Genomic DNA, 22,205 nt, shown 5'->3' with positions numbered 1-22,205 from the left:
TCTCTCAGCAGTCTCAGAAGCAGCGGATTAAATCTCCACAATCAACTTGATGTACCCTGCATCTGTGGAATACCTGAATAGACAACGAATCATCCCAAATTAAGGAGGTGGACTTTGAGAGCAAGATTTATTATTTTTCCCCTTTTCCTCTTTTTGTGAGTGTGTATGTGTATGCTTCTGTGTGAGATTTTGTCTGTATAGCTTTGCTTCCACCATTTGTCCAAGGGTTCTATCCATCCGTTTTTTTTCTTGTTGTGTTTTACTTAAAAAATTTTTTTTCTTAGTAATTATATTTTATTTTAATAACTTTTTATTTTATCTTATTTTATTTTCTTCTATCCTCTTTCTTTCTTTCTACTTTTTCTCCCTTTTATTCTGAGCCGTGTGGATGAAAGGCTCTTGGTGCTGCAGCCAGGAGTCAGTGCTGTGCCTCTGAGGTGGAAGAACCAACTTCAAGACACTGGTCCACAAGAGACCTCCCAGCTCCACATAATATCAAATGGTGAATATCTCCCAGAGATCGCCATCTCAACACCAAGACCCAGCTTCACTCAACGACCAGCAAGCTACAGTGCTGGACACCCTATGCCAAACAACGAGCAAGACAGGAACACAACCCCACCCATTAGCAGAGAGGCTGCCTAAAATCATAATAAGTCCACAGACACCCCAAATCACACCACCAGACGTGGACCTGCCCACCAGAAAGACAAGATCCAGCCTCATCCACCAGAACACAGGCACTAGTCCCCTCCACCAGGAAGCCTACACACCCACTGAACCAACTTTAGCCACTGGGGACAGACACCAAAAACAACGTGAACTACGAACCTGCAGCCTGCAAAAAGGAGACCCCAAACACAGTAAGATAAGCAAAATGAGAAGACAGAGAAACACACAGCAGATGAAGGAGCAAGATAAAAACCCAACAGACCTAACAAATGAAGAGGAAATAGGCAGTCTACCTGAAAAAGAATTCAGAATAATGATAGTTAAGATGATCCAAAATCTTGGAAATAGAATAGAGACAATGCAAGAGACATTTAACAGGACCTAGAAGAACTAAAGATGAAACAAGCAATGATGAACAACACAATAAATGAAATGAAAAATACTCTAGATGGGATCAATAGCAGAATAACTGAGGCAGAAGAACGGATAAGTGACCTGGAAGATAAAAGAGTGGAAATAACTACTGCAGAGCAGAATAAAGAAAAAGGAATGAAAAGAACTGAGGAAAGTCTCAGAGACCTCTGGGACAACATTAAACACACCAACATTCAAATTATAAGGGTTCCAGAAGAAGAAGAAAAAAAGAAAGGGACTGAGAAAATATTTGAAGAGATTATAGTTGAAAACTTCCCTAATATGGGAAAGGAAATAGTTAATCAAGCCCAGGAAGCACAGAGTCCCATACAGGATAAATCCAAGGAGAAACACGCCAAGACACATATTAATCAAACTGTCAAAAGTTAAATACAAAGAAAACATATTAAAAGCAGCAAGGGAAAAACGACAAATAACACACAAGGGAATCCCCATAAGGTTAACAGCTGATCTTTCAGCAGAAACGCTGCAAGCCAGAAGGGAGTGGCAGGACATATTTAAAGTGATGAAGGAGAAAAACCTACAACCAAGATTACTCTACCCAGCAAGGATCTCATTCAGATTTGATGGAGAAATTAAAACCTTTACAGACAAGCAAAAGCTAAGAGAGTTCAGCACCACCAAACCAGCTTTACAACAAATGCTAAAGGAACTTCTCTAGGCAAGAAACACAAGAGAAGGAAAAGACCTACAATAACAAACCCAAAACAATTAAGAAAATGGGAATAGGAACATACATATCGATAATTACCTTAAATGTAAATGGATTAAATGCTCCCACCAAAAGACACAGATTGGCTGAATGGATACAAAAACAAGACCCATATATATGCTGTCTACAAGAGACCCACTTGAGACCTAGAGACACATACAGACTGAAAGTGATGGGATGGAAAAAGATATTCCATGCCAATGGAAACCAAAAGAAAGCTGCAGTAGCAATTCTCATATCAGATAAAATAGACTTTAAAATAAAGACTATTAGAAGAGACAAAGAAGGACACTACATAACGATCAAGGGATCGATCCAAGAAGATATAACAATTGTAAATATTTATCCACCCAACATAGGAGCACCTCAATACATAAGGCAAATACTAACAGCCATAAAAGGGGAAATCGACAGTAACACATTCATAGTAGGGGACTTTAACACCCCACTTTCACCAATGGACAGATCATCCAAAATGAAAATAAATAAGGAAACACAAGCTTTAAATGATACATTAAACAAGATGGACTTAATTGATATTTATAGGACATTCCATCCAAAAACAACAGAATACACATTTTTCTCAAGTGCTCATGAAACATTCTCCAGGATAGATCATATCTTGGGTCATAAATCAAGCCTTGGTAAATTTAAGAAAATTGAAATTGTATCAAGTATCTTTTCTGACCACAATGCTATGAGACTAGATGTCAATTACAGGAAAAGATCTGTAAAAAATACAAACACACGGAGGCTAAACAATACACTACTTAATAACGAAGTGATCACTGAAGAAATCAAAGAGGAAATCAAAAAATACCTAGAAATAAATAGCAATGGAGACACGACGACCCAAAACCTATGGGATGCAGCAAAAGCAGTTCTAAGAGGGGAGTTTATAGCAACACAATCCTACCTTAAGAAATAGGAAACATCTCTAATAAACAACCTAACCTTGTACCTAAAGCAATTAGAGAAAGAAGAACAAAAAAATCCCAAAGTTAGCAGAGGGAAAGAAATCATAAAGATCAGATCAGAAATAAATGAAAAAGAAATGAAGGAAACGATAGCAAAGATCAATAAAACTAAAAGCTGGTTCTTTGAGAAGATAAACAAAATTAATAAACCATTAGCCAGACTCATCAAGAAAAAAAGGGAGAAGACTCAAATGAATAGAATTAGAAATGAAAAAGGAGAAGTAACAACTGACACTGCAGATATACAAAAGTCATGAGAGATTACTACAAGCAACTCTATGTCAATAAAATGGACAACCTGGAAGAAATGGACAAATTCTTAGAAATGCACAACCTGCCAAGACTGAATCAGGAAGAAATAGAAAATATGAACAGACCAATCACAAGCACTGAAATTGAAACTGTGATTAAAAATCTTCCAACAAACAAAAGCCCAGGACCAGATAGCTTCACAGGCGAATTCTTTCAAACATTTAGAGAAGAGCTAATACCTATCCTTCTCAAACTCTTCTAAAATATAGCAGAGGGAGGAACACGCCCAGGCTCATTCTATGAGGCCACCATCACCCTGATACCAAAACCAGACAAAGATGTCACAAAGAAAGAAAACTACAGGCTAATATCACTGATGAACATAGATGCAAAAATCCTCAACAAAATACTAGCAAACAGAATCCAACAGCACATTAAGAGGATCATACACCATGATCAAGTGGGGTTTATTCCAGGAATGCAAGGATTCTTCAATATACGCAAGTCAATCAATGTGATACACCATATTAACAAATTGAAGGAGAAAAACCATATGGTCATTTCAATAGATGCATATAAAGTTTTTGACAAAATTCAACACCCATTGATGATAAAAACCCTCCAGAAAGTAGGCATAGAGGGAACTTTCCTCAACATAATAAAGGCCATATATGACAAACCCACAGCCAACATCGTTCTCAATGGTGAAAAACTGAAAGCATTTCCACTAAGATCAGGAACAAGACAAGGTTGCTCACTCTCACTACTCTTATTCAACATAGTTTTGGAAGTTTTATCTGCAGCAATCAGAGAAGAAAAGGAAATAAAAGGAATCCAAATCGGAAAAGAAGAAGTAAAGCTGTCACTATTTGTAGATGACATGATACTATACATAGAGAATCCTAAAGATGCTACCAGAAAACTACTAGAGCTAATCAGTGAATTTGGTCAAGTAGCAGGATACAAAATTAATGCACAGAAATCTCTGGCATTCCTATAAACTAAAGACGAAAAATTTGAAAGTGAAATCAAGAAAACACTCCCATTTACCACTGCAACACAAAGAATAAAATATCTAGGAATAAACCTACCTAAGGAGACAAAAGACCTGTATGCAGAAAATTATAAGACACTGATGAAAGAAATTAAAAATTATACAAATAGATGGAGAGATATACCATGTTCTTGGATTGGAAGAATCAACATTGTGAAAATGACTCTACTACTCAAAGCAATCTACAGATTCAATACAATCCCTATCAAACTACCACTGGAATTTTTCACAGAACTAGAGCAAAAAATTTCACAATTTTTATGGAAACACAGAAGACCCTGAACAGCCAAAGCAATCTTGAGAATGAAAAACGGAGGCAGAGGAATCAGGCTCCCTGACTTCAGACTATACTACAAAGCTACAGTAATCAAGACAGTATGGTACTGTCACAAAAACAGAAATATAGATCAATGGAACAGGAGAGAAAGCTCAGAGATAAACCCATGCACATATGGTCACCTTATCTTTGATAAAGGAGGCAGGAATGTACAGTGGAGAAAGGACAGCCTCTTCAATAAGTGGTGCTGGGAAAACTGGACAGGTACATGTAAAAGTATGAGATTAGAACACTTCCTAACACCATACACGAAAATAAGCTCAAAATGGATTAAAGACCTAAATGTAAGGCCAGAAACTATCAAACTCTTAGAGGAAAACATAGGCAGAACATTTTATGACATAAATCACAGCAAGATCTTTTTTGACCCACCTCCTAGAGAAATGGAAATAAAAACAAAAATAAACAAATGGGACCTAATGAAACTTAAAAGCTTTTGCACAGCAAAGGAAACCATAAACAAGATGAAAAGACAGCCCTCAGAATGGGAGACAATATTTGCAAATGAAGCAACTGACAAAGGATTAATCTCCAAAATTTACAAGCAGCTCATGCAGCTCAATAACAAAAAAAAAACAAACAACCCAATCCAAAAATGGGCAGAAGACCTAAACAGACATTTCTCCAAAGAAGATATACAGACTTCCAACAAACTCATGAAAGAATGCTCAACATCATTAATCATTAGAGAAATGCAAATCAAAACTACAATACGACATCATCTCACACCAGTCAGAATGGCCATCATCAAAAAATCTAGAAACAATAAATGCTGGAGAGGGTGTGGAGAAAAGGGAACCCTCTTGCACTGCTGGTGGGAATGTGAATTGGTACAGCCACTATGGAGAACAGTATGGAGGTTCCTTAAAAAACTGAAAATAGAACTACCATATGACCCAGCAATCCCACTACTGGGCATATACCCTGAGAAAACCATAATTCAAAAAGAGTCATGTACCAAAATGTTCATTGCAACTCTATTTACAACAGCCAGGAGATGGAAACAATCTAAGTGTCCATCGACAGATGAATGGATAAAGAAGATGTGGCACATATATACAATGGAATATTACTCAGCCATAAAAAGAAACGAAATTGAGTTATTTGTAGTGAGGTGGATGGATCTAGAGTCTGTCATACAGAGTAAGTCAGAAAGAGAAAGACAAATACCGTATGCTAACACATATATATGGAATCTGAGGAAAAAAAATGTCATGAAGAACCTAGGGCTAAGACAGGAATAAAGACACAGACCTACTAGAAAAGGGACTTGAGGATATGGGGAGGGGGAAGGGTAAGCTGTGACAAAATGAGAGAGTGGCATGGACATATATACACTACCAAACGTAAAATAGATAGCTAGTGGGAAGCAGCCGCATAGCACAGGGAGATCAACTCGGTGTTTTGTGACCACCTAGAGGGGTGGGATAGGGAGGGTGGGAGGGAGGGAGACGCAAGAGGGAAGAGATATGGGAACATATGTATATGTATAACTGATTCACTTTGTTATAAAGCAGAAACTAACACACCATTGTAAAGCAATTATACTCCAATAAAGATGTAAAAAAAAAAAAAAGGCAGTCAGAAAAACAGCAGGCAGGCTTTTTTCATTCAAGTGGTTTATATTTATTTGTAAGTTAGTACCAGGTAGGAGGAATCCTGAGATTACAAAGATGGATAGAAACCTACTGGAGGACACTTATGCAAACTTGGGATTTGGAATGGGATCGTTGAATCTCTCCAGCACATCTCACAACCTAACCATTACCCAGATTTACTAGCCTTCCCATACTTTCCTCTGCTCCTGTCCATTCACCACCCTTAACAACACATACTACTTGGCCCACAGCACACAGAGAGAGTGTAATGAATGAGGAATTCTCATCCTTGACTGTGAGCCACAAGGTCATTAACAAGTCACGTGGCTCTCATAGATGTTGAAATATAGAACCATCCGTCTACAGGATTAGAAAACACTGATAAACACACACCTCTGGGATGTCTTAACACCTGAGTCCAATGACCTGATATTCCTTTGTGCTGGTAGTTGCATTTTTACAACAGCGCCTTAAGTAGCTCCAAAAACAATTTTCCAAAATGTCATAAGAGATACTGGTCAATGGATAAAAATTACCCCAGTTTGGTTTTGGACTGAAATGCATGGTTTTAATACTTGGTATCAAGTGGATTATATCTTCCTAAATTCTTACAGTGTAATGCGAAAATCGACATTATGGCATTCCCTGAAGCATACAAGAATTGAGCTAAACCAGGTAAAAATCAGAAGTGAACTGGACAGAGGGGTAAACAGCCTGGGAGTTAACACTTACAGCAATTTGAGGAAGGAACACTACCAAACTCATTCTATGAGGCCACCATCACCCTGATACCAAAACCAGACAAAGATACTACAAAAAAAGAAAACTACAAACCAATATCACTGATGAATATAGATGCAAAAATCCTCAACAAAATACTAGCAAACAGAATCCAACAACACATTAAAAGGATAATACACCATGATCAAGTGGGGTTTATCCCAGGGATGCAAGGATTCTTCAATATATGCAAATCAATCAACGTGATACACCGTATTAACAAATTGAAGGAGAAAAACCATATGATCATCTCAATAGATGCAGAAAAGCTTTTGACAAAATTCAACACCCATTTATGATAAAAATTTTCCAGAAAGTGGGCACAGAGGGAACCTACCTCAACAAAATAAAGGCCATATACGACAAACCCACAGCAAACATCATTCTCAATGGTGAAAAACTGAAAGCATTTCCTCTAACATCAGGAACAAGACAAGGATGTCCACTCTCATCGCTATTATTCAACATAGCTTTGGAAGTCCTAGCCTTGGCAATCAGAGAAGAAAAAGAAATAAAAGGAATACAAATTGGAAAAGAAGAAGTAAAACTGTCACTGTTTTCAGATGACATGATACTACACATAGAGAATCCTAAAGACGCTACCAGAAAACTACTAGAGCTAATCAATGAATTTGGTAAAGTTGCAGGATACAAAATTAATGCACAGAAATCTCTTGCATTCCTATACACTAATGATGAAAAATGTGAAAGAGGAATTACGGAAACACTCCCATTTACCATTGCAACAAAAAGAATAAAATAACTAGGAATAAACCTACCTAGGGAGACAAAAGACCTGTATGCAGAAAACTATAAGACACTGATGAATGATGATAGAAACAGATGGAAAGATATACCATGTTCTTGGATTGGAAGAATCAACATTGTGAAAATGACTACACTACCCAAAGCAATCTACAGATTCAGTGCAATCCCTATCAAACTACCAATGGCATTTTTTACAGAACCAGAGCAAAAAATCTTAAAATTTGTATGGAGACACCAAAGACCCCGAATAGCCAAAGTAGTCTGGAGGGAAAAAAAAAATGGAGCTGGAGGACTCAGACTCCCTTACTTCAGACTATATTACAAGGCTACAGTAATCAAGGCAATATGGTACTGGCACAAAAACAGAAATATAGATCAATGGAACAGGACAGAAAGCCCAGAGATAAACCCACACACCTATGGTCAACTAATCTACGACAAAGGAGGCAAGGATATAGAATGGAGAAAAGACAGTCTCTTCAATGAGTGGTGCTGGGAAAACTGGACAGCTACATGGAAAAGAATGAAATTAGAACACTCCCTAACACCATACACAAAAATAAACTCAAAATGGATTAGAGACCTAAATGTAAGACTGGACAATATAAAAATCTTAGAGGAAAACATAGGAAGGACACTCTTTGACATAAATCACAACAAGATCTTTTTTGATCCACCTTCTAGAGTAATGGAAATAAAAACAAAAACAAACAAATGGGACCTACCTTTTGCAAAGCAAAGGAAACTACAAACAAGATGAAAAGACAACCCTAAGAATGGGCGAAAATATTTGCAAATGAAGCAACTGACAAACAACTAATCTTCAAAATTTACAAACAGCTCATGCAGCTCAATATCAAAAAAAACAAACAACCCAGTCCAAAAGTGGGCAGAAGACCTAAACAGATATTTCTCCAAAGAAGATATAGAGATTGCCAACAAACACATGAAAGGATGCTCAACATCACTAATTATTAGAGAAATGCAAATCAAAACTACAATGAGGTATCACCTCACACCAGTTAGAATGGGCTTCATCAGAAAATCTACAAAAAACGAACGCTAGAGAGGGTTTGAAGAAAAGGGAATCCTTTTGCACTGTTGGTGGGAATGTAAATTGATACAGCCGCTATGGAGAACAGTATGGAGGTTCTTTAAAAAGCTATAAACAGAATTACCATGTATGACCCAGCAATCCCACTACTGGGCATATACCCAGAGAAAACCACAATTCAAAAAGACACATGCACCCCAATGTTCATTACAGCACTGGTCATAGAAGCATAGAAGCAGGTCATAGAAGCAACCTAAATGCCCATTGACAGATGAATGGATCAAGAAGATGTGGTACGTATATACAATGGAATATTACTCAGCCATAAAAAGGAACGAAATTGGGTCATTTGTAGAGATGTGGATGGATCTAGAGACTGTCATACAGAGTGAAGTAAGTCAGAAAGAGAAAAACAAATATATTAACACACATATGTGGAACCTAGAAAAATGGTATAGATGAACTGGTTTGCAGGGCAGAAATAGAGACACACATGTAGAGAACAAACGTATGGACATCAAGGGGGAAAGTGACGGGGCGTGGGGGGGGGTGGAATGTGATGAATTGGGAGATTGGGATTGACATATATACACTAATATGTATAAAATGGATAACTAATAAGAACCTGCTGTATAAAAAAATAAAGTAAAATTCAAAAATAAATAAAAGATTTACTGCAATTAATCCTCCAAGCCTGACCCGCTTAATCAAATGTACTTCCTCCTACTTCCTACACACGCTTTTCTGCTAAGAGGTGACTTCTTGGTGGAGCGTGACACAGGGCACACTCATCTCGCCATTCCTTTGCACAAGCTGTTCCTCTCTCCCTAAATAATCTCTAGGAACCTCAGTGTCAATTTAGGTGCAGTGGGGCTCTGAAATCTGAGCTCTGTTAAATGGGAATAATAACGTCTAACTAAAAGCTGCTGTGGGATTGAATGGGCGTATCACACCCGGGCAGTGCCTGACATGTACCAGTCGCTAAATTGATGTCAGTGCCCGTCCTCCTACCACGCTCCCTTTCTGAGGTCCGTCTGAAGTCTCACACCCTGTCGACCCCAGGCATACAACCTCTCTTTTCCTTAAAGTCTTACAGCTCTTACAAGATATACTACATCATTTAGCTCTTCAGCATTAGGCTTGTATATCTTATATGTATAAGTATATCTTATCCTTATGTATATGTATATCTTATATACATCACCATTTTCCCAGCCAGGTTTTCGGATCTTGAGGCCAAGACCATGTCTTGGGCTTCTTCTGATGCTCTGCAGAACTTAGCCCAGGCTGGAGACACAGGGGGAGCTCCAATGCACCTTGTGTTCTCGGTGGGATCCCAGCTTCCCTCCCCCACCCCACACACAAGCAAAAATTCTTTGTGATGGGCAGTTTCTAGGGCCAGTCTGGAACTCCTCAGCTACTCCAGTTGGTTGCCTTCGACCCCACCGATAGAGGCCTACACTCAGGCTGTGGGCTGCTTCTGGAAAGCTTTCTGGGCCTCCAAGAGGGCAGGCTGAAAGGACTGGGGCCAGTGGTCCTGAAAGGAGATGCCCCTCAATCCGGGAGGGGAACATAGAGCTGCACACACACAGGGACGGCCCAGGCGACTCCAGTTCAAGTGGGTTGAGGGTGCCTCCTTCAACATAGTAGGATTGATTTCTCTCCACTGACCCCAATCCTGTCTGTCCATGGGGCTGCGCTGCCATCACTGCCCATTTGCTGAGAAGGTATTGGCCTGAGGGACAGTCTTGCTCTCCAGACTGAAGACAGCTCTGTCTTCCTGGGATAAAGAGCGGTTTCAAAGCCCCTCAAGCTCAGAAGGAGCACAGCAAGGGCACAGAGTCTACCTGGCTGAGCCGGGGCCCCAGACCCAGCCCTATGGAGGACTCTGCAGATGGACAGTGACCAAGAGAGGCAGATGAGGGGGACCAAGGACATGGTGTCGTGAGCTGCGGGCAGGAAACCTCACTGCTCACATCCAGCCAGTCAGCCCAGAGCCCCTCCCTGACACCCTGCACCCCACCCCCAGTCAAAGGCCCTAGCATCCCCTCTGTGGCTTTTATTTCCCTTCACCTAGGCCGCCCCCAGTGCTGCTTTAACTGTTCTCTTCCTCCATCAAAATCACCCCCGCCCCCGACTCCAGGCCAAGAACAGGAGTGCTGTCCTACAAGCCTCCTTCTTTGCTTCCCCACCTGCACCCATTGCCTGGCACAGCACACAGTAGGAACTCAAGAAACATTGGTTTAATAATGTCGACCATAGCATTTGTTTTCCAGGAAGTTCAATGCAAAAAATTGTTTATTCTGCTCTTAATCTTTAAACAATTAAGCAATTTTATGCTTTGAAGCACCTTGTGAACAATAAATCAGCAAGCTTAGAAGGCTATCAGTTTGTATTCAGAAAACTCAAGGTTTGCTTTCATTAAAAAAAAAATAAATAAATAATTGGGTATGGCTTCCCTGGTGGCGTAGTGGTTGAGAATCTGCCTGCTAATGCAGGGGACAGGGGTTCGAGCCCTGGTCTGGGAGGATCCCACATGCCGCAGAGCAACTAGGCCCGTGAGCCACAACTACTGAGCCTGTGCGTCTGGAGCTTGTGCTCCGCAACAAGAGAGGCCGCAATAGTGAGAGGCCCGCGCACCGCGATGAAGAGTGGCCCCCGCTCGCCGCAACTAGAGAAAGCCCACGCACAGAAACGAAGACCCAACGCAGCCAAAATAAATAAATAAATAAATAGCGTTCACTTTAAAAAAATCATAGGGTAAAAACCAAGAGTATTGGATAAGCAAAAGACTGGAAACAAGCAAAATATCCATCTATAAGGGACTGGTTAAATAAGCCAAGGTACAGCCATACAATGGAATTTACGCAGTCAAAACAAACAAGCAAAACAGAACAAAGAAGTTCTTTATAGTCAAGACTTACTGTTCAGTGGAAAATGTAAAGTGAAATGTAATGTGTATGGTATGCTTCCATTTGGGTAAAAAAATCTTTAAATACCCATGCACATGTATGTATACATACACACACATATACATATTTTCCAGTTTGTGCATTCAGTATCTTTAAACTGAAGAGACCAGTAGCAGTGGTTGCCTAGGGATAAGGGAACTAAGAGACGAGGTGAGAGAAAGCCAGTTTACTTAATACCCTTTTGTACCTTTTGAATTTTAAACCATGTAAGTATTGACCTATTCGAAAAAATTAAATTAGAAATTCAAAGCAAACAATGCGTGGAAAAGTAATAAAAAATCTAGTTTAGGAAAACATAAAAGAGAAATCCTCATTTAAAAATGATTCAGGGCAGCCTGATTGAGTCATCTGTTAACTGCGCAGAAAGCAAAACCCCAGGAGGCACCCTTGTGTGGCTGAAAGGACACGTGGCAGCCACTGGCACTGGCCTGGGCTCCTCCCTGCCTTCCTGGGGGACCTCAGAGAGTGGCGGGGCCTCTCTGACCCTCAGTTTCCTCCTCCGTGAATGGCGTGCTTGGACCAGCTCTTAGAGCACATAGGTCCTTTCCTGTGTGGGAACAGGGGATCCCCAGGTAGACACAGCTAGTTACTTAGTGACAACCTAATTTAAAAAGAAGAAACACTCCTTAGAAAGGAGAGAGAGTTTCCTTCCCCCCATAGAAGTCTGTGGCAGGGAGATAAAAACCTCAAATCCTCCTCACCAGAGTGCAATGAAACCAGCGCCTCTGACTTCAGGAGCTTAAAATACATTTGCAGACACACCCTTCCCTCCAAACACACCTGCTGCTTTTTTCCTCTCTCTTCCCACATCCTCTCTGGACAGGCCAAGTGCCCATTTATGACAGAGCTGAAATATTTCCTTTTTTGTTCTAATATTTCCTGCAGGGCCCCTCCCCTCTTTTATGGCTGCCATTCACAGCCATCTGGGATGACCAGGAACAACAGGCAGCTTCAGGATTTAAAGACAATGAAAACATGTCACTTTTTAAAAATAAAAGTTAACGGAGGCCCCGCTGCATCCCCAAAACATACTTTTAAATACATGTAACTTAATGGCAGTGACTGGATATTGTCCATTCTTGGAGAGGCTTAGGGAGGCGTGTATGTCTCTCTAAACTGTCCAGGCAGAACTTTCCAATGAGATGCTTTAAAACGTGGTGCCCAGCAGGTTTCTCTGTTGCCCAGACTTTCTCTCCAAGCCCCATCTCCACCCACTTCAAACTTAGGAAGTGGCTAAGTTTCCATGCTTTTCTCGCAGGAATTAGAGAACACCAGAGCCGGAATGGCTCTGAGATAATACAGTCTCATTTTTGTGGTTGAGGAAACTGAGGCCCATAGTGGAATGGCACCCAGGAATACACAATTCGCCCTCCACATGCCAGGATAAAAGTCAGGTCTCACAACCCTTCACTTCTTCCCTAAATTGCTTGCTTTTGACACGTTTCCTCCCCTGGCCATGCAGAGTCCCCCAAGTAGTACCAGCCTCCCCCAAGACTGACCCTCCTGACCTGTGCCCCAGGCTCCCTGCCCTGTCTCCAGACTACAGAGCTCTTGAAATGTGGCTGGTGTCACGTGTTGAAACGATAATACTTCGGATATATTGGGTTAAACAAAAAACCTTACTAAAATTCATTTTACCCATCTCTTTTTACTTTTTTTAAATGTGACTACTAGAAAATTTTAAATTACCTGCGTGGCTCACATTATATCTTCACTAGGCTGTGCCGCTCCAGGTCATAAGCCGTTTATCCATTCAGCTCCCAGTCGGCAAAACCGACCTGTCCCGTGTCCCAGACTCTGTGTGGCCATTCTCTATTCTAAAGACCAACCTCGCCAGGCATTCCTGAGCAGTGTGCCCCTGACGACAATATCGAGACGGAGCCACTGAAGCCTCAGGATGGCTGTAAGGAGTGTGTCTCCCCTTCTGTAGGAGGTAGGGAAGCAGAGGGGTCCTGTCACCCCTCAAGTGACATTAATTCTACCTACATGTGAGCACTGGCTTCCCAGCAGTCATCTGTCTTATAGGATTTTTATCCCTTGAAGTATAGTGGTAGCTTGGGGAGGAAGAGGGGGGAAGAAAACAAAGTCTTGAACGTTCTTCAACACGAATCCTTGGTCTTCTCTCTCCTCTCCCTTCAGGTTAGAAATAGAAATGACAAAACACGTGAATAATTGTGGCTTCCATGTGGGGACCCCTCATGTTTGTCAGGAGCTGTGCAGAGTACTTTGTGTGTATTATCTCATCCCATTTTCTCAACCACCCTATGAAGTTGGTTATCACTGTTTTCTAAACAAGGAAACTAAAGCTTAGGGAGGTTAAGTAATGTGCCCAAGGTGACCACCAGAAAGTGGCCAAGACATAGGGTTCAGGTCTGATCAGCTCCAGACCCATGCTCTTCACCATCCCTGCACGTGTCTCAGTTTCCTCATCTGCAGGATGGGGACAATACCTGAGGCAGGGTTGGAGACCCCATGGTCCCTGGGGGCCCATCCTCCCCTGGGAGTAGGTTCTGTGCTCCTGAGGAGCTTCTGGTTCGAAGGATCTCTGTCTCTAGCCACTCCCTGGTTGGGCTACACCCCATATCCTAGGCTGGCAAACCTGTCCCCGTGCTCTTGACCTTGAGGTTCTCTTGACCTTGAGGTTGCTCCTCCCTGGGTGCCCTCTAGTCCCTGTCCCATGGAATTAAGGGCCACTAGCTCCTTACATCAAGACTCCACCTAAACTTCACCTCCTCCAAAAACCAATCAAAACTATTAAGTCAGAAAGCCGCTTCCCATGCTGCCCTTTCCTACTCTGCTTCCCAGGAGGTGACGCTCTTCCCCACCACTCCCCAGGGCCCTGCACTCCTCCTCCAGCAAACTCACACTCAAAAGAAGCCTTGACACCAGAGGGCTTAATCAGGGTCTCACCTCCCACAGGAAGTATTCTGTATTTCACTCATTCAGCAAAATATACCCCAGGATCCACTGCACGCCATGGGCATAGCAGTGACAGAGACAAAGCCCCTGGGCTTCTGCAAGAACCAGGGTTTTCCCCAAATGGTGATGCCCTCAACACGCTAGTCCAGTGATACTGGTTCATATTTCTCAAGATTCTCCAGCTGTTATTTGTAGGTCAAGGAATGATTGTAGCTAATGGGCACTGGGTTTTGTTTTGTGTTTTGTAATGGTAAATAAAGTATGATACATTACGTGAAGGAATGCAACACATCCATTAAAGTACGTTTCTAAAGAGCATGATGGTATTGGTAAACGTGATAGAACGCTCATGGAGGGACAGCTTGCAACACCATATACCAGTGGCTCTTAACAAGGTCATGGAGGGAGGTACTTAGTGAGAAGTACCTTTCTAACCACATCCAGTGTTGGGGGTGGGCAGGAGGGAGAGCTGATTTCCTAACTCAAACTGTGGATGGTAAAGTTTAACTGAAGTATTCTCAACCAGTGAGGAGACTTGGAAAACACATTTTCTTCTAAATATCAGTGATTCACAGTGGGAATTTCCCAGACTCCCAAGAAAAAGAAACCTTCTGTCTATTAAAAGATGATATGGGTTTTAAAAGTTGTAGAAAACAACATTTAATCTTAATACATTTATATGTGAGTAGGTCTCTGTGCGTGTGCACATGTGCACGCACACACACACGCACGCACACACACACATGCGTGTGTTAGTGGATACAGAAAAAAGACTGGAAGGAAATATTCCCAAATCAGGGTGTTGTAAGCAGTTTTCTGTTTTAATTTTACACCTTTCCATATTTTCCAAATTTTCCATCATGACCCTTATTGCTTTTATAGTCAGAAAATAAGCAGCAAACTGAACACTAATAGTTTTTTAATTTCCTCATGAATCTGTTTTCACAGGCACCATTTCAGTGGGGTTTGGAAATCAGCAGGGTGTGAAACACAAATGAAATTCCCCATTCCTGCAGGGCTGAGTGTACCCCTTGGCCCTGAAGAGAAGCTCTCCCCACATCCACGCTGGCAGCCAGCTGTCCACAGCTGTTCTGAGGAGGCTGCAAATGAATGGAGCTGGTGGAAAAACACAACATTCCTAACTCTCCAAGGATGGCATTATGCTTGGAACTCTTGCTCTGCAAAGAAGTAAATAAACAGACGAGAGAGGGAGAGAGGTGGCAGCCAAGCAAGCTGCAGGAACTTCAGTGCTGGAAGTGGCTCAGCTTCCCAAGGTCCCCAACTCACAACAAAACACCTGAAAGAAGACCCCTCCGCCGAAGCCAACCAGCCTTGTCGAGTCAGGGCCAACACTGCTAGACCACAGCCCTCAAAGGCCAGCTTCCCTTCCTGCCACACGTCAGAGGGAGTATGAACAAGCCTTATATCCGCCTCTAAGCTAAAGAGATCCCGAGGGCAGGGCCCCTGGCTGATTCATCTTCATACAACCCCCAGCTCACCAACTATTTCCTCAGCCACTGCCACATGCCAGGCACCGTTCTGGGGTTAGGGATACAGTGGGGAGCAAACCAGACAAGCTCCCTGCCTTCTTGGAGCTTACATTCTAGTGCGGGAGGCAGACAATAGACAGGAGGAGAATCAAGTTTCTATCCCAGATAGCTTGGGACGCCATGACGAACGTATTACCAGGCTGTTTCGGTTGAGATCTAATGACGAGGTGAAGCCAGCTGTGGGAAGATTTGCAGGAAGGGCCTTGCAGACAGGAGAACAGACAAGGAGAAACACGTGAGCTCCGTTTGTTCAAGGACCAAAAAGGAGCCAGGTGACTGGAGTACAGGGAGTGGAGGAGGGTCAGAGAGGCAGGCAGGGGCCAGACCCCAGAGATCCCACAGGAGGGTAGCACAGGAGTGGCCCACCTGCCTCACTAGAGGAGGGTCCCACTGTGGCTTTGCGAGGCTGGGTTGTGCCGTGACAGCCCTCAGAGCAGGGATGCATCGCTATCAGTCGAATTGATGACAGGATTCCCATCATCCCAGACAGGCAATCAGCTTGACTTGGGGCTCTCAAAATGCCCATGGAACCCCATCTCTTCTCATCCACACTCCGCTTCTAGATCCTTGCCCTGCCAACACCCCCTTCACAGCGCCAAGGAACACAGCTGATGGCAACGAAGGAGCAAGCCTGACTGCCGTCCGCCCATCCACCCATGCCCAGCCCTCGGTGTGCGTTCAGCAGACATCTTCCGTGCCCAGGCCTTGCGGTGGGCGCTGAGGGTGTGACGATGAGCAACACAAGCCCCGCCCCCAAAAGCTGCCCCAGGCTCTCAGGGCACCACCGTTGGCCAGCAGCTGCCCAGCACCCACCTCTCCAGGTAGGCCTCCTGGTAACACCTGCTGTGAGCGCCTGACACGGTTCTGAAGGGTGGATTAATTCACTCCAAGGGGTTAAACAGAGAGACAAGCTCAGTGCCCCGCCTGCTTCCGGCCCACCCCCACCCCCATTCCTCCCTCCACTGACCCAGGAAGAAAATACGCCCAGTCTCAGGAATGAAGCTGTAGTCGGTGGGATGGCAGGTACGATGTATCTGAAGACAAAGGAGGGTTTTGGTGTTGGCTTGAAGAGTGGGAGGTGAGGGGGACCAACGGGGACTAGTCTGGGGAAGGGGTGGGGAAGAGGGAAAGAGCTCTGGCTGCACGTCTCAGACCTCCGCAACCAGCACCGAACAGATGCCACAGCTCGTGGTCAGAGGGAGCCACGTCTGATTTGTGGCTTTCAGAAGCGCCTCCTGCATAAAAATCATAGTTGCCATTATTCAGAGAAGCAAATACCCCCACTTGAGCAGGTTCTTACGCTCTAGCCTGTGAGGTTTCTGGGTGCGCCTCATTCTGTGCAAATGGGGGGGTCAGTGCCTGAGAAAAAGCACCCACACTGGCTCTAGGACGTGCTTGAATCCCAGATCCCCCAGAGCAGCTGAAGTTGCCACAAGCCCCGCGGGGCCCCTCCACACGGGTCAGGGTTCACTCCAGCCCCCCGCCATGCAGTGGGTGGCAGGTTTTCTTCCAGTGGGCACAGCCATCCTGGGGAGAAGTCAGCGCCAAGCCTGGTTCCAGACCCTTGAGTCTCTTCCTCCCAGGAGGGGAGGAGGGGTTATAAATAGCCTGGACTCCTTCAGCCCTCCACAGGCACAGATCCCACACCCCCGCCCCAGCCTCAGCCAGCTGGTCCCTCCTCGCCCAAGTTCCCACAGCCTTCTGGAAGAGGGAGGGAAATGGCTCACCCACAGTCGGAGTGGAGAACACAGCCCTTCAGGCCCCCATGGGAGCGAGTGGCCGCCCATGAACTCTAACTGTAACCCTGCCACACCTCTAAACCCCTTTGTAACTGCAGTGCTGGAGAGGGCTGGGGGGTCACAGTATTCTTAGGGGGACTCTTTCACCCTGGTCGGCCCAGAAACCCCAAGCTGCATGCTCAGAGTATGTTCCTGCAGTGAATGGAGTTACAGCAATAACATTCTCCCCTCTCTCTGCCTTGGTTTCCCTATCTGTTAAGAGCTGAACTATGAACTATGAGTTACCTATGAGATTAGCATGCAATGAAAGTGAAAAGGCAGTGTCAAACTATAACATCGTATTGTCATGAACATACTGGATCTTGGTTTCTTCTCCAGGAGCCCCAAGCGCAGCTATGGGGACATTGATTCTTATCTGTTCATGAGAGAAGAATTATGCTCGGTGACACTGCATTTGCCTTGAATTCTTGATACTGCGTGCCCTTGAAAGCATAAAACTTACAAAATGTTCTCTCTTATAAGTCGTTTCTGACTAATACAGATTGACACACACCACATCCAGAATTATTTTGATTTAATACGGTTCTGCTGGACCGTACATGACATTTTAGACTGAAGAATAAGCATTGCCCTAGAATATTTAGGTTCCAGAGAAAAAAGTTCTCTTAACAATCATTCTGTTTACCACTCAGACGCTTCCTGCCCATACACACTGGTAAGAAACAAGTGGCTAAAATTTAAGTGGCCAACTCGCAGTTCTTTTTAATTAAGACACTTTGTGTGCTCAGTAAAATACAACGTCAAAAACATTTACTGAAAACCCACTCATTGATGTCTAATAGCTGTGTCAAATACCCATAACAACATTTATCCCAACACCCCCAGATAATTGCTCATCTTTCTCATTTAGTATCCACAACAGCACAGCATTTGTGCCCAAGTGTGATTGATCCAGAATTGGGCTCCCTTTCAAAAATATCTGTAAAACCTAATTACCAGGAAAACAGAGTTCTGGCATCCTACGGAAAGTGGGTGCCTCACAGTGAGACGAGCTGCACACTCATCTTGGCTAATCAAACCACATTACGTTACAAAAGGAGTTTGAGGAACTTGGGGTGAGGAGGGAGCAGGAAAAGTTGGGATAGTGTCGGACTGGAAATCTGCAGTGACAGCTCTGATCTTTTTAAGCCAAGGGCAGAGGACAGGAAATGGGCTGGCAAGCATGGATGTAGAAAGTACCAGATAATGAGCCCATGATGGGCTTGGGGTGTGGGAGTGGCATTTCTGATCTCAAGCCCTACAAGGCCTTGTTGAGGGAACTCTCTCCACCCCGGTCTGGGAGGCTGATGTCATTTCTAGTCTCCCTGCGCCTCTAACCACTGTGGCAGGTCACTCTCCTTCCTCGGGCCTGAATCTGCTCCTCTGTAAAACGAGCACTCTTTAATATTTCTAGGGTCTCTTTCAGCTCCAAAATTCTGTGACTTCCTTTAAAGCAAAGGACATGCTTTCGGCTCAGGTCCTTGCTGGGGCTGGGGAATAAGGAGTGGGAACAGCACCAGCCAGAATGAAGGACTGAGTGTTTCCAGCTCCCATGCAGTTCTGTACCGACTTGCAACACCTGGGTATCAGACCCACTCTGGGAATAATGATTTCTTTCAGCCCGGGATGGAGCTACCCGGGTGGTGCTAACCTCCGCTGCCCTGGATTTGTCAACCTGGCCAATGAGGAACGGGGCCAAACCACTGGATTTCTCAGAGCCTCCCTCCCAGAGCTGACCAAGGCACATCTCCCTCTTATGAGGGTCTTCCCTTCCCACCGTCATCGCTCTTTCCGTCCCGGAGGCCCCAGAAACCCCAGCCCTCGCCTGGAGAATGGTCCAGCGAGGCTCCCTGGGCAGGCAGCACAAGCCACAGACTCCTGGCTCCCCTCGGTCCTGGACCCTCCACACCTCGGCTTGGGTACCAGCCCCCGCGGCTGGATTCAAAGGAAACGGGAGTTGTTGCCGCTTCTCTTTTCTTTGGCTCCTCCTGGCCTTCTTCCTAATGAAATCAAAGAAGCAGCCCTAATAACAAAGCAACACAGTGGCTGGAGACGATTCGCTTTCAAAGGAGCAGGAGATGCGCACACCATGAGCGAAGGCGCGCCCGGTTCCCGTGCGCGTCGCTTGGAAGAGATTTTGTGCTGACCCTTGTGGGCGACAGGTACGGGGCCGGCCTTCGCTTAACTTTCCCGAGGCACAGAGGAACCGTTGAGTGCTCCCATTTCCCGCAACTTCCCAAGTGGACAGCAGCATGGGTCTCAGGATCCTGCAAAGACACCACCTCGAGCAGGGACCGCTACGAAGCCCTTGAGGCGCATCGCGAGATGCCAGGTCCCAGACTTTCCAGTCCCTTTCCTAATTTTCAAGATAAGACCTCAGTGCGGGTGCCAACGTCTCAAGAAACCGCCACTCTCCAAAATGTTCCCGCGCCTTCCCGGCAGAAGTGCGGTAAAAGTTTTGGCAGAAACCACCTGTGGCTGCCGACAGACCCGCCCCGCCCGGGCCCAAAGGCGCCGCCGAGCCCGGGGCCGCACGCGCCCGTAGAAGTTCCCTTCCAGCCCCGCGCGCCACTTCGCTCCGGGCCGCGGTGCCAGCCAGGAGGCGCGGCGCCCGCTCGCTGGCTCGCTCTTCGCTGGCTCTCCCCTCCTCCCTCCCTCCTCCCGCCTCCTCCCGTTGCATGGCTGCCGCACGGAGCCCCTGAATAGCCACCACAGCCCCCCGCCTCCTGCCCGCCGCGCCGGGGGCGCCCCTGTCCCAGCCTGCGCCCCAGGGTGCGCGGACCGCCGGCCTCCTAGCAACAGCCCCGGGAGATCGCTTCCCGGCGCCTGCGATGTGGAGGCACCCTCCGGGAGCCCCGCGACCCCCGACCCGCCTCAGCAGCCGAGATGCGGTAGAGACCGCGACCCTCGCAGTCGATGCCCCAGCCCGGCACGCGAAGCCACTCACCTCTGCGCGCCGCCGGACCCGCGCGCCTCCTGCACTTGGTGCCGGGCCGCTGTCCTCGCGTCCGCCTTCGCCGCCGCCGCGGTCCGTCCGTCCCTGTGCGCCGGAGCTGCGCGGGCCGCTCGGCTGTCAGAGTCTCGTGGCTGGGCTGCGCCGGCTGTGTGGAGCCGAGCGGCAGTGGCGGGCGCGCGGCAGCTCCTCCCTCCCCGCTCCGCGCCTCCGCCCTCCTAGTGCCCCGCCTCCCGCGCCGCGGCTGTCAGCCCTGCGCCCCGCGCCCGGCGCTCGCGCTGCCCGCGCCGGCGGCTCGGGGTGCGCACTGGGCTAAAGGGCCCGGATGTCTGAGGTCGCCTCTCTCGCGCGCCCGCCCCTCCCCTGCACCCCCTCCCCGCCCTGCCACACATGCACTTGCTGCGTCTCAACCTCCTCCTCGGCTCCAATTAATTTCTATTTTGACAGTAACTGTGGCTGGAGGCGGCGCTGCTGGGGGTGCCCAGGACCCGCGGAGGCGGCGGGCTGCAGTCAGACCGCGGCGCGGGGGCGGAGTGGGGGGCCGGGCAGAGCCACCCTCCGCTCGGGGCTCCGCGTCTTTTTTCTTTCTTTTTTCTCTTTGCCTCCTCCAGGATTTAAAGGGACAGCCCCGGCCGAGGCGAGGGGCCAGGCGGCCGCCGTTTCTCCGGTCTCCAGACGCCCTCTGCGGCCCGGCCGGACCCGCCGGCACCCGGAGCACAGGCTCCAGACCGCCGGGTATTTTTAGGTCCACACCCGGCCCAGGACACCGGGGCGGCAGAGCTTGGCTCGGTCGCCCCGGCGCACGGCTATTTTTACAGACTCCGATTGGGGGAGGAAATAAAACAACTCAGCAACTGCTTTTCCAACCGAAAGTAGGGAGCAAGGAGTCGGGGCGAGAAGTTTCCCAAATGCTCTCGGAATTCCAGAGAGCTCAGAAAGACACCTCTCCGACACGAGAAACCGCAGGCGCGCAGCACCCAAATCCCTGCGGGCCTCCCCGCCCTGGAGGCCGCTCAGGCGCAGGGCCCCCAACCGCTCGCCGGCCAGGGTACCCCTCAAGCTGCACAGCGCTTGCCAGGGACCGGCCTCGGGCCACCCGTCACTTGCCTGGACTGCCTGGAAGGCGTCCTTCGGAAGCATCCAATCACCCAGCTACGCAGCCAAAGGGCGGGCACTAGAAGGACTTGACTCCACCCGGTCCCTCCAAGCCCCGCCTCCGCGGATACTGTACCCGCTGGAGAATCTCGGTGGGAAGCGCAGCAAGCGCCGAGCGGTGATGGACAGCGCAAAGGGCCCATCCGAGGGAAGAGGAGGGAGTCTCGGTCCAGGAGCGAAGGCGTGAACTGTCGCTGGCTAGGCGACTCCTGGGCAGATGTTCCGGCCACCAGCAGGCC

At 46.4% G+C, this 22,205-nt stretch overlaps 1 protein-coding gene across 2 annotated transcripts in view; it reads right to left on the bottom strand.

The window, feature by feature from the left end:
- The window catches only part of ZBTB7C (zinc finger and BTB domain containing 7C), a 379,305-nt gene extending 358,342 nt beyond the window's left edge, over nucleotides 1-20,963 (bottom strand). For both annotated transcript variants that reach the window (XM_060170299.1, XM_060170302.1), the window contains exon 1: nucleotides 20,806-20,963. The gene's annotated coding sequence lies outside the window, so the exon portion shown is untranslated. The remainder of the gene's footprint in view (nucleotides 1-20,805) is intronic.
- Between the last annotated feature and the right edge of the window lie 1,242 nt (nucleotides 20,964-22,205).

This window comes from Lagenorhynchus albirostris, chromosome 14 (genome assembly GCF_949774975.1).
Source record: "Lagenorhynchus albirostris chromosome 14, mLagAlb1.1, whole genome shotgun sequence".
Classification (NCBI taxonomy): domain Eukaryota; kingdom Metazoa; phylum Chordata; class Mammalia; order Artiodactyla; family Delphinidae; genus Lagenorhynchus; species Lagenorhynchus albirostris.
Note: the sequence above shows the minus strand (reverse complement) of the source record. Positions and strands in the feature narration are given on the sequence as shown.